The sequence below is a fragment of the Talpa occidentalis genome, unplaced genomic scaffold, assembly GCF_014898055.3.
Source record: "Talpa occidentalis isolate TD23 unplaced genomic scaffold, MPIMG_talOcc4v2.1 talOcc4.49, whole genome shotgun sequence".
Taxonomy (NCBI): Eukaryota; Metazoa; Chordata; class Mammalia; order Eulipotyphla; family Talpidae; genus Talpa; species Talpa occidentalis.
The window spans coordinates 23,012-36,296 of NW_023604850.1; the positions used below are offsets into that span (position 1 = coordinate 23,012).

Sequence of the window (13,285 nt, forward strand, 5' to 3'; positions counted from 1 at the left end):
GGGAAAGGCACCGGCAGCCCAGCCCCACTCAGAAGGGAATAGTCTTCACCTGGCCCAGCAGCGCTGATGAGCCCCGGGCTCCGCCCCCGGCCGCAGTCTGGCCCCGCCCACCAGATTTTGCCTGCGCAGCGGTGCACTTCTCAGGGCCGCCGAGAGGGGGCACTGGTCAGGGACTTCCCAGACCCTCCTCCCCCACGGGTTGCGGGTCCCTCTACACCAACGGGGTTATGGGGTACTAAGTCCCTTACAGGGACCCGGTTCTCAAGACCGTTTTGGGAACAGGTCCCCTTCCCCCTGGTGGATACCTGCACCCTCCTCTCGCACTCACACCCCCAGGGCCAGGCCGTGCCCCCAAAGAGGCCCATGAGGGAGGGGCGGGGTCACTCCTGGAAGTCAGGGTGGGCACCCCTGGAAGCCACAGACGAGCGGCGACCGCGGCCTCTTCCAAAACTAGAGGCAGACAGGCCGGCGTGGAAAACCCCGGGCAACCCAGCACCACTCAGAGGGGAAGAGTCCTCACCTGGCCCAGCAGCGCTAATGAGTCCCAGGCTCCGCCCCCGGCCGGAGGCTGACCCCGCCCACTGGATTATGCATGCGCAGAGGTGCACTGCTCAGGGCCGCCGCTAGGGGGCGCTGGTGAGGGAGTTCGGAAACCTCAGTCCCCATGGGGTTTGGGGAACCTCTACCCCCATGGGGAAACGGGACCCACTTACCCCATGGGGGTACGGGGCACTCTTCCCCATTAGGGGAATGGTCAATCTTCCCCCCGGGTCACACCTGCACCCTCCTCTCGCACAGACAATCCCAGGGGCAGGCCGTGCGCCTGAAGACGTCCTTGACGGAGGGGCAGGGTCCCTGTCAGGGAGGGCACCCCCTGTAAGCCACAGACGAATGGCGACCGCGGCTTCCTCCAAAACTGCAGAGACATAGGACAGCGGGGAAAGGCCCCGGCAAGCAAGACCCACACAGAGGGGAAGAGTCCTCACCTGGCCCAGCAGCGCTGATGAGCCCCAGACTCCGCCCCCGGCTGGAGCTTGACCCCGCCCCCCAGACTCTGCCTGCGCAAAGGGGCTCTTCTCAGGGTCTACGCTTGAGGGTGCAGGTGAGGGGTTTTGGGGACCCTAGGCCCCCTCGGGGTTAGGGGGCCCCCTACCCCGATTGGGAAACGATATCCCCTTCAACCATGGGCAAACTGGGCCCCCTTCCCCCTTGGGGGATTGGTAAATCTTTCCCCCGTGGAACACCTGCACCATCCTCTCGCACTCACAGCCCCAGGGGCACGCTGAGCGACCGAAGGCGCCCTAAACGGAGGGGCGGGGTCACTGTCCGAGACGGCACCCCCTGTACGCCATAGACAAGCGGCTACCGCGGCCTCCTCCAAAACTGCAGGCAGACAGGGCGGCGCAGAAAGCCCAGGGCAACCCAACCCCACTGAAAGGGTAAGAGTCCTCACCTGGCCCAGCAGCGCTGATGAGCCCCAGGCTCCGCCCTGGCCCTAGCCTGACCCCGCCCACTGGACTCTGCATTCGCAAACGTGCACTGCTCAGGGCCGTCGCTAGGGGGGGCTGGTGAGGGAGTCTGGATCCTCAGTCCCCATGGGGGTTGGGGGACCTCTACCCCATGGGGAAACGGGGCACCCTTCCCGCATGGGGGAACGGGGCACTCTTCCCCCTTGGGGGAACGGTGAGTCTTTCCCCCGGGGCACACCTGCAACCTCCTCTCGCACTCACACCCCTAGGGGCAAGCCGTGTGCCCGAAGACACCCTAGACGGAGGGGCGGGGTCACTGTCAGGGTGTGCACCCCCTGAAATCCACAGACGAGCGGTGACCGTGGCCTCTTCCAAAACTGCAGGCAGACAGGCTGGCGCAGAAATCCCCGGCAACCCAGCACCACTCAGAGGGGAAGAGTCCTCCCCTGGCCCAGCAGCGAATGAAGAGCCCGAGGCTCCGCCCCTGGCCCAGAGCCTGACCCCGCCCACTGGACGGCGCGTGCGCAAAGGTGCTCTTCTCAGGGCCGCCGATAGGGGGCGCTGGTGAGAGGGTTCGGGACCCTCAGCCCCCACGGGTTTAGGGGGCTCTTTACCCCCATGGGGAAACGGGACCCACCTCCCCCGTGGGGGAACGGGGCACTCTTCCCACTTGGGGGAACGGTCAATCTTCCCCCCAGGGCACACCTGCACCCTCCTCTCGCACTCGCACCCCCAGGCACTGGCCGTGCGTCCCAAGATGCCCCAGACGGAGCGGCGGGGTCACGGTCAGGGAGGGCATCCCCTGTAAGCCACAGACGAGCGGCGACCGCGGCCTCTTCCGAAACTGCAGGCAGCTAGGCAGGCGGGGAAAGGTCCTGGCAACCCAGCCCCACTCAGAGGGGAAGAGTCTTCACCTGGCTCAGCAGCGCTGATGAGCCCCAGGCTCCGCCCCTGGCCGGAGTCTGACCCCGCCTACTGGTCTCTGCCTGCACAACGGTGCACTTCTCACGGCCGCCCTGAGGGGGCGCTGGTCAGAGACTTCGCGGACCCTCATCCCCAACGGGGCTGTGGGTCCCTCTACACCAACGGGGTTACGGGGTCCTAAGTCCCCTACAGGGACTCGCTTCTCGAGCCCGTTTTGGGAACGGGTCCCCTTCCCCCTGGTGGATACCTACACCCTCCTCTTGCAATCACACCCCTAGGGCCAGGCCGTGCCCCCAAAAACGCCCATGACGGAGCGGCGGGGTCACTGTCACGGGGGGCACCCCCTGGAAGCCACAGACGAGCGGCGACCGCGTCTTCTTCCACAATTGCAGAGAGACAGGCCGGCGGGGAAAGGCAAGGGCAACCCAGCCCCATTCAGAGGGGAAGAGTCTTCACCTGGCCCAGCAGCGCTGATGAGCCCCGGCTCCGCCCCCCGCTGGAGCCTGACCCTGCTCACTGGACTCTGCCTGCGCAACGGTGCACTTCTCAGGGCCGCCTTGAGGGGGCGCTGGTCAGGGACTTCGCGGACCCTCATCCCCCACGGGGCTTGGGGGCCCTCTACACCAACCGGGTTACGGGGTCCTAAGACCCCTACAGGGACCAGGTTCTCAAGCCCGTTTTGGGAACGGGTCCCCTTCCCCCTGGTGGATACCTACACCCTCCTCTTGCAATCACACCCCTAGGGCCAGGCCGTGCCCCCAAAAACGCCCATGACGGAGCGGCGGGGTCACTGTCACGGGGGGCACCCCCTGGAAGCCACAGACAAGCGGCGACCTCGGCCTCTTCCAAAATTGCAGGCAGACAGGCCGGCGCGGAAAGCCCCGGGCAACCCAGCCCCACTCAGAGGGGAAGAGTCCTCACCTGGCCCAGCAGTGCTGCTGAGCCTCTGGCTATGCCCCAGGCTGGAGCTTGACCCCGCCCCCGGACTCTGCCTGCGCAAAGGTGCGCTTCCCAGGGTTTCAGCTTGGGGGCGCAGGTGAGGGGTTTCGGTGACCGTCAGACCCCACTGGGTTAGGGGCCCCCCTACCCCAATTGGGAAACTGGATCCCCTTCAACCAGGGGGAAACTGGGCCCCCTTCCCTCTTGGGGGATTGGTAAAGCTTTCCCCCGGAGAACACCTGCACCCTGCTCTTGCACTCACACCCCCAGGGGCACGCAATGCGACCGAAGGCGCTCTAGACGGAGGGGCGGGGTCACTGATGTTTACCCTATAAGGGAACCATTTTGGAAAGAATGTCCTTTCAAAATCCTGCCAAATATTGGTGAGAAAGGCTCACACTTCATTTCCTTTTGCACCTTCCTGAGGTTATACCAGGGCCACCTACTTTGTGTTTTTGACCACAAACAAATTAATTTGCTAATATTTCTCAATAGAGCCAACGTGTATTTAGGCCCTGTGTTAGTAGTGTTTTGGGGTTTGAAGGAATCCTTGAGGGTCTCATCCTTGAGGGTCTTGAGTCTAATGGGGGAGATTTATGTAGCTGCAGATAATATCTCAGATTGTCCCTCATCTACAACTGGATAACCAGTCTTATCCATTAAAAAAAATCCATAATTAAAGAGGAAAGTAATTATTTTTTATTTTAGAAAATACAGCCAGATTAAAAAATCTATAAATAAAAATATAAAAATCATTCTTTCTTAATGTAGTGATAATCACTGTTCTCTCAGGTTTTTTGTTGTTGTTGTTGTTCCGTCTGCAGATCCATTTTGTTCAGAAAAGAAAATATAAGCAATTATCCTCAGTATGGTATCTCTTCCGTTTCAGTTTTAAGTGCCTTGTTGGTTGACATGTGTTTCCTACAACTTGTATAGTATCACCTACACTCTGTTTGGGGAAAAAAAAATCTATCACATTTGACCTTTCTTGCCTATTGATTTTTTTCTTGTAGGGTCACTTTTAGCCAGTAAGGTCTGTCATTGAAACCCTCCCCTCTGTTAGATGTTCCACCATGATATCGGGTAAATCGTGTCTCAATTTTGTGGTCTTCAGCTGTTGTGTAGAGGACTCTCTTTTCCTTCTTGAGGACCAGTGTACTCTCTCAGTTTCACACATACAGAACTTTAGTTCCTTTCAGCCAACCTCAGAAACCTTGTACTTCAATTAAGGTGAACTCACCTGACTATCAGAGTATAGAAGACATGTTTTCTCACAAAAGCTTGCTTATTTATTTATTTATTTTAAAGATTTATTTATTTATGCATACAAGAGCTGGGGTACAGGCCAGCGATGCAGGGGGTGAGAGGATTCACCAGAGACAGAGTGGGGGGCAGAACAGGCAGACTGACTGAAATACACTGCTGAGGGGAGCAGCGGGCAAGTCAGGAGAGGCCTGCTGTGCCCTGTGGGTTTCTCCCTGGCTGGCCGGGGAGCGAACTCGTGCTGCAGAGGCTGTGGACCACTTCATAGTGCTGTGCTTAACCCCTTGTGCCACCAGGAAGGCCCCAAAGGCTTATTTAGAAGTGACTTTATTCTGAAACTTGATGTAAAGATAGGCCAAAGAGTACTGAATGAGACTAGGAGGAGAATCATTTCTCTCACAGCTGGCTTGATAACCTTCAGCTGTAGATGGAAGCCTGAGTCTGACCTTGACCAAAAATGGCTTATTGATTTTTGTGGTGGAAGTAAAATGGCATCAATATTTCATGTGTCTTGTGAAAATAAATTCATGGGACTTTAAAGAAGCAAATGTCAGTGTTTTGCTTCTTTTGTATTTGCAGTGAAAAACATCATAAAAGTTCAAAAGCTGTCAAACATGTGCTGCTTCTATAACACCTGTGCTAGGAAAAAGGTCTTCATCTAAAATGATCTGAACTTTTGTGTAATTTCTCCCCTCTCAATAAATAAATGAATTACTCAACAGTGTGAGTATGAGGTTGACTTGAGATGTACAAATGAATAATCTTCCTTCATAAATTTCATGCTCCATTGATACCTCATAGCAGAATAAAGTCTGAGGAACATCTTCAAAATTTCAGATTGATAACATGATGATAGTAATCATTAACACTTACTTGGCACTAACTACCAGGCATTGTGCCAAATACTTTATATGTTCTCTCTCTTTTACTAATTCTAACTTCCCTTTGAGGTAGATCCTAGTATTCCCATTTTATGGATGGGGTCACACGGAGGTTAAGTAAACTACTTATAGTCCTAAAAATAGGAAGTGGTTGGTTTGGCCTGGGACTGAAACACAAGCCTCAACTGGAGTCTACACATATTGGGAAGAGAAACCTGTGAGAATTCTGTTGGGTTAGGTGAGTTTTTGTTCTACAGTCACCTTTATTAACTTATGCAGCTCTGTGTTGGCATTTGCTTTGTGGAACCCCCTTCTTTCAGTTGTTCTGTGCTGGACCATTAGACTCCTTGAGAGTAGAATAATTTATTTCTTTGTGATTGTACAGGACCTAAACTTTTTATGCAAGACAGTTAGATAAAAGTCCTGATACATAATAAAGTCTTTGGAAGAAGATGGGGGAGAATAGCTGGCACATCTTTGTAGCTTCCCTATAAAATAGCAAAGGCTAGAGGCAGTGTTCATCAGCACTGCTTCTGGAAATAATAGAGCTCTCTCTCTTGTGTTTTCAACATTTCCATAGCTTGACTTCAGAATTGCTAATGCGGTGAGCTTTTCTGACATACCTGTGTAGGGAGGACTAAGCTTTTATTCTATCTTCTTAGGTTCTGTTTCTGAGTTCTGTAAGTGAAACTGACAGATTAACAGGAGAAAAAAAGGCTACAGATTTATTTATGTATTTATTTTTGGAGAACAGAAAAGGTGGATAGCAGCAGGCAAGATAGGAGAGGTCTGCTGTGCAAAATACAGATATAAGTGATGTTTTTAATATTTTTATGCAGAAGGCCTATACAAAGAAAGAAGTGAAAACTTGAAGAAGTGATTAGAGTTGGAAGTTTAATACCATTTTAATGAAGGGAAAAGTTACTGGACAACAAAAGAAGAGTTTTAGGGACCATAAATTATGTGGGTAAGTATATGGAGAAGCAAGTGGAATATAAGGGTTATTTTATTCAATGTGTTTATGCAGACTCATCTAGATGCCATCTTTGGCGACAAAGGTTGTTCCCCTCTTTCATGTATGGGAGCAAGAATCATCTTAACAAGGGGAATTTATGTCCTACCTTTCGGTACATATGGAGAGGGTAGAGGAGTTCTTCCTATGTCTGTTTTTTCTTAATTTCCTTTAGCTCAGAATAACTCTGATGCCAGGGTGGAATGTTTGGGTATCATATCATCATCCCCTTCCCCTCATACCTCATACCCAAGGAAGAGGAGAGAGAAAAGCAAATTTCAGTGGGTTGCTGTGCTCTGTCAAGATTCTCTATGAATTTATCAATCATTGTCAGCATTTTCTCACTTTGAATTTTTGAAAGTTGTGAGGCAAATTCCTTCACTTACTCTTGGGTAGGAGTTGGGGGAGAGTTTTATATTTGTGCTTTTTGATTGGCATGGGATTTTTACATTCTTCAGCATTTTCCAGGTTTGACAAACTACTTTTTTTATATTCTTGGGACCAGAAAACAAACTCAAGATAGGTCTTTTATGCCTATTTTTTCCTGTTTCCCAGAAAGGTAGTTTGAATTCAAATTTAAAAAGAGCTGTAAACAGCTGAAGTTATTTCCTGCTAAAGGGACAGCCTCAGATCCCTTATGAGTATCTGAAGTCCTAGTGAGTCCTCTGGGTATCCCTCCATGGCAAGGACTTTGCTTGGTTCTGAGAATCTCATGGGTTTTATTTCAGGATTCCCTCAAGGAGGGGCATCTTGAACCTTTTCACTTACAAGAGCCAAAGAAATGACTTCTGCCTGGAGAATATTCTGGAGTGACTGTGTCTTTCAGAAATCTTCTGGTCAAATCTATAATTTGGGGGACAACATCTCCAATTTCTAGCTCTCTGATTATGGATGAGTGTGGCTAGGCTGAGAGAAGCCCCTCCAAGCCTTTTGACATGGTTGGAAAGTATCTTAGATTGCAAGAGATTTACAAGATTCCACAGTCACATTTCCTTGCTTGAAAACCATATTCATGACTGTTCTAATATGTTGTCTGCCCAGCTTTTTAGGTTTCCTGGCTCCTTTGGGGCTTATTGTTTGGAAGAGTCAGTGCAAGTTTGTCAATAGTAGCCCTGAGTCTACCTAAACTATTTCGTGGCCAGAAACTGACAGTGAAACATTTCAACAGAAACCAAGCCCTCCAAAGTGAACTTTCTAAATGGTGTGCTGAATCTGAGAATTTCAACCTTATTTTTCTGTTGGGTAAAAATCATTCTCTTTTATTGTCCTGTACTCACTTTTATTTTATTTTTTTAAAGATTTAATTATTTATGCATACAAGAACTGGAGTATAAGCCAGAGGTGGGAGAGGGGCGTGAGAGGATTCACCAAACCCCGTGTGGGCTGAGGGTCCGCGAACGCGCTCACCAGCGCCCCCTACCGGCGGCCCCTAGAAGTGCACCTTTGCGTAAGCACAGTCTGTTGGGCGGAGCCTGGGACTCATCAGCGCTGCTGGGCCAGGTGAGGACTCTTCCCCACTGAGTGGTGCTGGGTTGCCGGGGCTTTCCGCGCCGGCCTGTCTGCCCGCAATTTTGGAAGAGGCCGCGGTCGCCGCCCGTCTGTGGCTTCCAGGGGTTGCCCCCCCGACAGTGACCCCGCCCATCCCTCATAGGCTTCCTGGAATCAAAGTTCAAACCTTGCTTTGTAAAATTGCTCAGCGTTCACTCCAGGAAGGAGGGTTGTCAGCACTTCTTTAAAATAGGGACGGTAATAATTTTTCCTTTAAGAGACTGGTTCTCAGGCCTCCGGTTGCTCTGTCAGTTACTTAGGTCTCACACAAGAAACCAAAGCCTTTTTTAAAAAAGAAAATAATGTATATATACAGGGATTCTGACATAATGACATTTTTAGGAAAATATAATTATATTAATGGGAATAAGTTTTATTGCTATAACTTTAGAATGCACAAAAAAATGTATTTGTACTTGTTATTATGATGCTCTTGAGTGTTAGCTTTCCACTAAGTATCTTTGAAGCCAAAGATAAAGATCTGCAATTTGTCAGGACTGTTGACAGAGAAGGTGAGTTACTTCTGCAGCTGGACAGTCAGTATCAATGAGAGCAAATTCCTAATCATTATTAGGGAAGCCTGCAATTTAGATGACCAATGGGTCTTGGTGGAAAGCAACTGCCCTAGAAAGTAACATTCTCCGTCTTCTATCCCTGTGGGCAGCGAAGTTATTTTCACTGTCTACTCATCTGCTTACTAAATTAGCATATGGTTTTGTACACACAAGGATTGGGAGGGAATCAGGGGTGTTCCTAGAAACGTGTAAGGGCAAATTCTAATCTCTCAATCATCTGTGACTGAGACCTGTGACTCTGTTACAGGGCAGGGAGAGGGGCACTCCGGACCCCGCAAATCTGCCTGTTCTAAATGGGTTCTGCCATCTGCCGCATCAACACAAAACATATGAGACTTTAATGGGAAGGAACTTTAATACAATTAGGAAACAATACAGAAAAGACAAGGAATATAGTTTCTTTTTTTTTTTAAAGATTTATTTATTTATTTATACAAGCACTGGGTACAGTCAGAAGCGTGAGAGGGTGAGAGAATTCACCAGAGCCAGAGCGGGAAGCGGAACAGGCAGACTGACGAAATACACTGCTGAGGGGAGCAACGGGTGGCAGGAGAGGTCTGCGCGCTTCGTGGGACCCTCGCCGGCGGCCGGGGATCGAACTGGTGCTGCAGAGGCTGCGCGCAGCCTGGCAACCCAGCGCTCAACCACTGCGCCACTAGGGGAGGCCCCGGAATATAGTTTCTAAATCAAGCACCCAAAGTTACCCGTCCTCTCATGGGTAAAAGTCCACCCAAATGGGATTGGCCCAGAGCAAGGCCCCAAAGCCTGCCACAAGTCTAAAGCATCTTCCAGTGGGGACCCACAGAAAAGGATCAGAAACAACCAGACAAGTCTGGAGGGAAAAGAGCAAAATCAACATCAAGACAAAAACCGTCACTGTCACCTCCCCACAGGTCTCTCACCCACATCTGTGTCAACCAGTCCATGACCAAAAGGCAAGAGTAGTTTCTTCACATGTCTCTCTGCTCCATGTGCCTCCTCCAAGTCTCCTTCTGGCTCAGCTCTCCATCCTGCTTCTTTCCTTCCTCAGTCTTCTCTGTAGCTTCTTCTCTCTGCTCAACTCAGAGTCTCTCTGGAACCTCCCCCTTTCCTGGGGACCACCCTATTACAACTCCAGGCTAAGAAAAAGTTAAGATGATCTTTTCCTAGAAGCCTATTAATGAAAAACTTAAAAAAAAGTTTATGAGCAACTTTAGGAATGGGTATGAAAGGTGCCTTGGGCCTTGTAGTGACTGATGTTAGTCACTGAAGGTGTGCGACCCCGAGAATTGTCACAGCCCCCTCCCCACATACTTCCACCCCCTGCACCCTTCCCCCTTGAGTTTTTTGTAAGACTGGTCCTGTAATTACCCTATTTCAATTATAGATTTTGTAGACCACTGCTTTTCCTTTAGTTTTGGCCTTGTCATTCTCTAGGAGAAATCCTCAGGGATTCCAAACTCTTGGGCCCCTCTTCCTCCTTCCAAAGATCAATTCTAGGATGGAGCTGGAAGGAATTAGGCTTAGTGAAACAAATCAGAAGGAAAAAGAAAAATATCAGATTTTTCTTTCTGAAGTTTCACTTATAGGAGGAACATAGGGGAACTCAATAAGGGATCAGGGAAAAAAATACAAAACTAGCAGGCAACTATAAACCTGGAGTCATTCAGCAGAGGAGGGAGCAGGAGAGGGATCAAAACAGGGGCAGGAAAAGCACAAGAGACTGTGGTGATGATGCATGGGTGACTTGATGGTAAGAATTTTATGGGGACTACATCTGAGAGGAGAAAGCAAACTACAAAAATGAACAATCATGTAAAATTTATATAGAGAAATAAATGGAAAAAAAGCAAAAATCAAATCTAGTTGGGGCAAAAACTTAAACGTTGGTTTGGGTTAAGATTTTTCCCTGGCCTTTTCTGGGATTAGTAGGATTCTTTGATATTTCTTCTAGTTGTTCTGTTCCTAAACAATCTTGACTTTCAGGGCCAAACTAGTTGGAAGGTGGGAAGGATCTCTTTGCCTGAGGCATCCCCCTGCCTGGCCTGAACTTTCATCGAGATGCCTGATCCAGGAGGCTGGTGGGTATGGTGCCCACTAGAGGTGTTCTGCCCAACTTCCCCAGGGCCACCAGGCAAGGCTGACAACTTTCATGATTAAAAACATGACTTTTAGGAACATTTCAGACCATTTAAAGGAGCACTGCGCTGTGATTTGAGAGAGGAGGCAGTTAGGGCAACCATTTTCCACTTTCAAGGTTAACGTCTTAGTGAATAAATGATTTTGGAAAAAATGAATGGTTTAGACATCTTGTTGCTTTCCTGTAGCTGGTGCCTCTGAATCCACAGAATTTGGTTCTGTCGTAACTGATGTCAGTGTCAGGACTGTCGGGTTTATTGAGCAGGGGTCCTCAGGGTACCTTCTGAGAAAATTTCACCGGAGCTCCCTTTTCAGCAGCACGTGAGCTTCCCCACAAGGCAGAGATGATTAGTTATCTCCAAAAGGGCAGTTTTATTCTATAAAAAAGGAAAAGCAAAAAGACTGCTTGCAGTCACAAGAGGGCAGAAAGAGCTGCCTTTGAAAGGGACAGGTTTGCTAAAAGAAATGCTTGTATAGACACACAGGTGGGCAGGAGAGCTGTCTCTTGCCAATGCAGAAATTGTACTGATAAAGTCTTCTTTTTGGGAGGGATTTGTTCCTTTGTGGAATTGTTATGCATTGTTAAATTAATTACTTCTAAGGTTTGACTAGGTTGTTTTGTAAGGACCAGTAATTCTCTACAATGACCCTCAATCTCCTTATCCCTACCTCTCTAGTCTGCGCCTCCAGATACTTTTTTAAAAGGATTTATTTATGCATGCATGCAAGAAATGGGTGCGGGGCGGGTGAGAGGATTCACCAGAGAGAGTAGGGAGCAGAACAGGCAGATCCCCTCTACACTGCTGAGGGAGGCAGTGGGTGTGGCACCATGTGGGTTGCTCCCTGCCCGCTAGGGTTCTAACAACTGGTGCTGCAGTGGCTGGTGACAGCTTGACAGCACTGTCTTTAACCTCTGTGCCACCAAGGAGGTCCCCCTCCGGATACTTTCCATAGCAGCCTGACACTTGCTATAGCAGTTTGGCAGCTAAGGATTTTTCATTTCTATAGCTGGTTTAACAACTATGCTAATCATTTCTACCCCTACCTTCCAGTTTCTGATCTTGTGATGCCAACATCCTAAATTATCTACTCTTAGCCTCCATCAGTAACTTTGTACTTCCCCAGAGTCTCTCTGTTAGCAGGCAGAAAAAAATGAGAGGCACCCCAGGGGCCCAAACCTGCATGCTGTAAATGGGTCCTGCCTTCTGCTGCAAAAAGACAAAAATATTTTTAGTAGTTACAACCTTCAACAGAAAAGAACTTTAATATAATTAGTATGCAATAGGAGAGAAAAATTACATTTAAAACAGTTTCCCCGTGGAACACCCAAAGTTACCCATCCCCTTGTGGGTAAGTGCCCAGGCAAACAGAGTTGCCCCAAGCAGGACCACTGGGGCATGAAAGCTGCCATAAGTCTAAGGCACATTCTGGTGGGGACCCATAGGAAAGGGGCCGAAGGGGCCAGGCAAGTCTAGAAGGTAAATAACAAAATCAAAATACAATTCAAGATAAAGGCTGCCACTGTCAGTCTCCTCATGGGACTCTTACCCACATCTCTATCTCTTTCATGTGTCTTTTTCCATGTCACCCAAGTCCCTGGTTCAGGCCCAAGGCAGAGATGCAATTGCTGCTGCTTCTTCACACGTCTCTGTGCTCCATGTGCCTCCTCTATGTCTTCTGCCTCCAGCCTTCTCTCCCAAGTCCTTTTTAGCTTCCCCTTGTTGCTCTGCAGCACCCTTCTTTAGGTGGGGCAGGGACCCTGGAACCTCCCCTTTCTATGGGAATTACACTGTTATATGTCTTTTTTGTGGGCCTGAGAAAATTTGAATCCTTTTTTGTGAACTGAGGAGTCCAGTTTTCAAAGTTATCTTTTATTCTTGGTTCTCTATATTTTCCTTTTGTGTTCATTAATATTTCTTATACATCCAGAGCTAGTATTGTTACACAGAGTTCCAGTATTAACTAGAAATGCACCTCAGCTACAGCTTTGGCCCCCATGCGTCCTTAGGGTAAGGTTTCAGTGAGCTCCTCGCTTAAGCCCAGTTCTTTGTCTCTGGAGATTCTCTTCTTTCCTAGACACGGTGTATTTCCTTGCCCCACGTCAGGTTTTAAATGGGTTCTGCTATAAATAAAGGAGATATCTTTATCATATTGCCTTGCTAGTTTATGTCTTTTTAGAGGATTCTAAAACATATATTCTGAGAAATATTTTAATCCAAAAATATCCCATTTAATCTCTAAAGACTGGTTTATATAATAAATATAGATATAAATGTATATTAAACACACACACATAAAATTTTCTGGTCTGGTGTTTTTTCAAATTGAATAGTGACACGGTAGTAAGTCAGTAGTTAGTTGTGACCAGCATATTAAACAGATAGAAAGAGATAGAACAGAGCAATAATAGAAAATTTAGGTGAATAACTTTTTGTGAAATCATTTTTAGTTGTATGTGTGTGTGGTGTGTGTGTGTCCTGAGACCTGATGTGAAATATATTCCTTAATGTGGTTCTCAAAACTTGAGCAATCTGTTGCTCATCTGTGCTAATCCAC

The 13,285-nt window shown here is 48.6% G+C and overlaps 1 long non-coding RNA gene across 2 annotated transcripts; it reads left to right on the forward strand.

Annotated features, from left to right (window-relative positions):
• Nucleotides 1–414: 414 nt before the first annotated feature.
• On the forward strand, nt 415–7,773 carry LOC119258472 (uncharacterized). Of its 2 annotated transcripts, XR_008554100.1 has the most exons (7): nt 415–602; nt 923–1,102; nt 1,270–1,439; nt 1,853–1,999; nt 2,672–3,395; nt 6,316–6,443; nt 7,530–7,773. It is a non-coding gene; the product is annotated as an uncharacterized LOC119258472 (long non-coding RNA). The 2 variants fall into 2 exon arrangements; XR_008554099.1 differs by lacking the exon at nt 415–602 and having other exon boundaries at nt 721–1,102.
• Nucleotides 7,774–13,285: the final 5,512 nt, after the last annotated feature.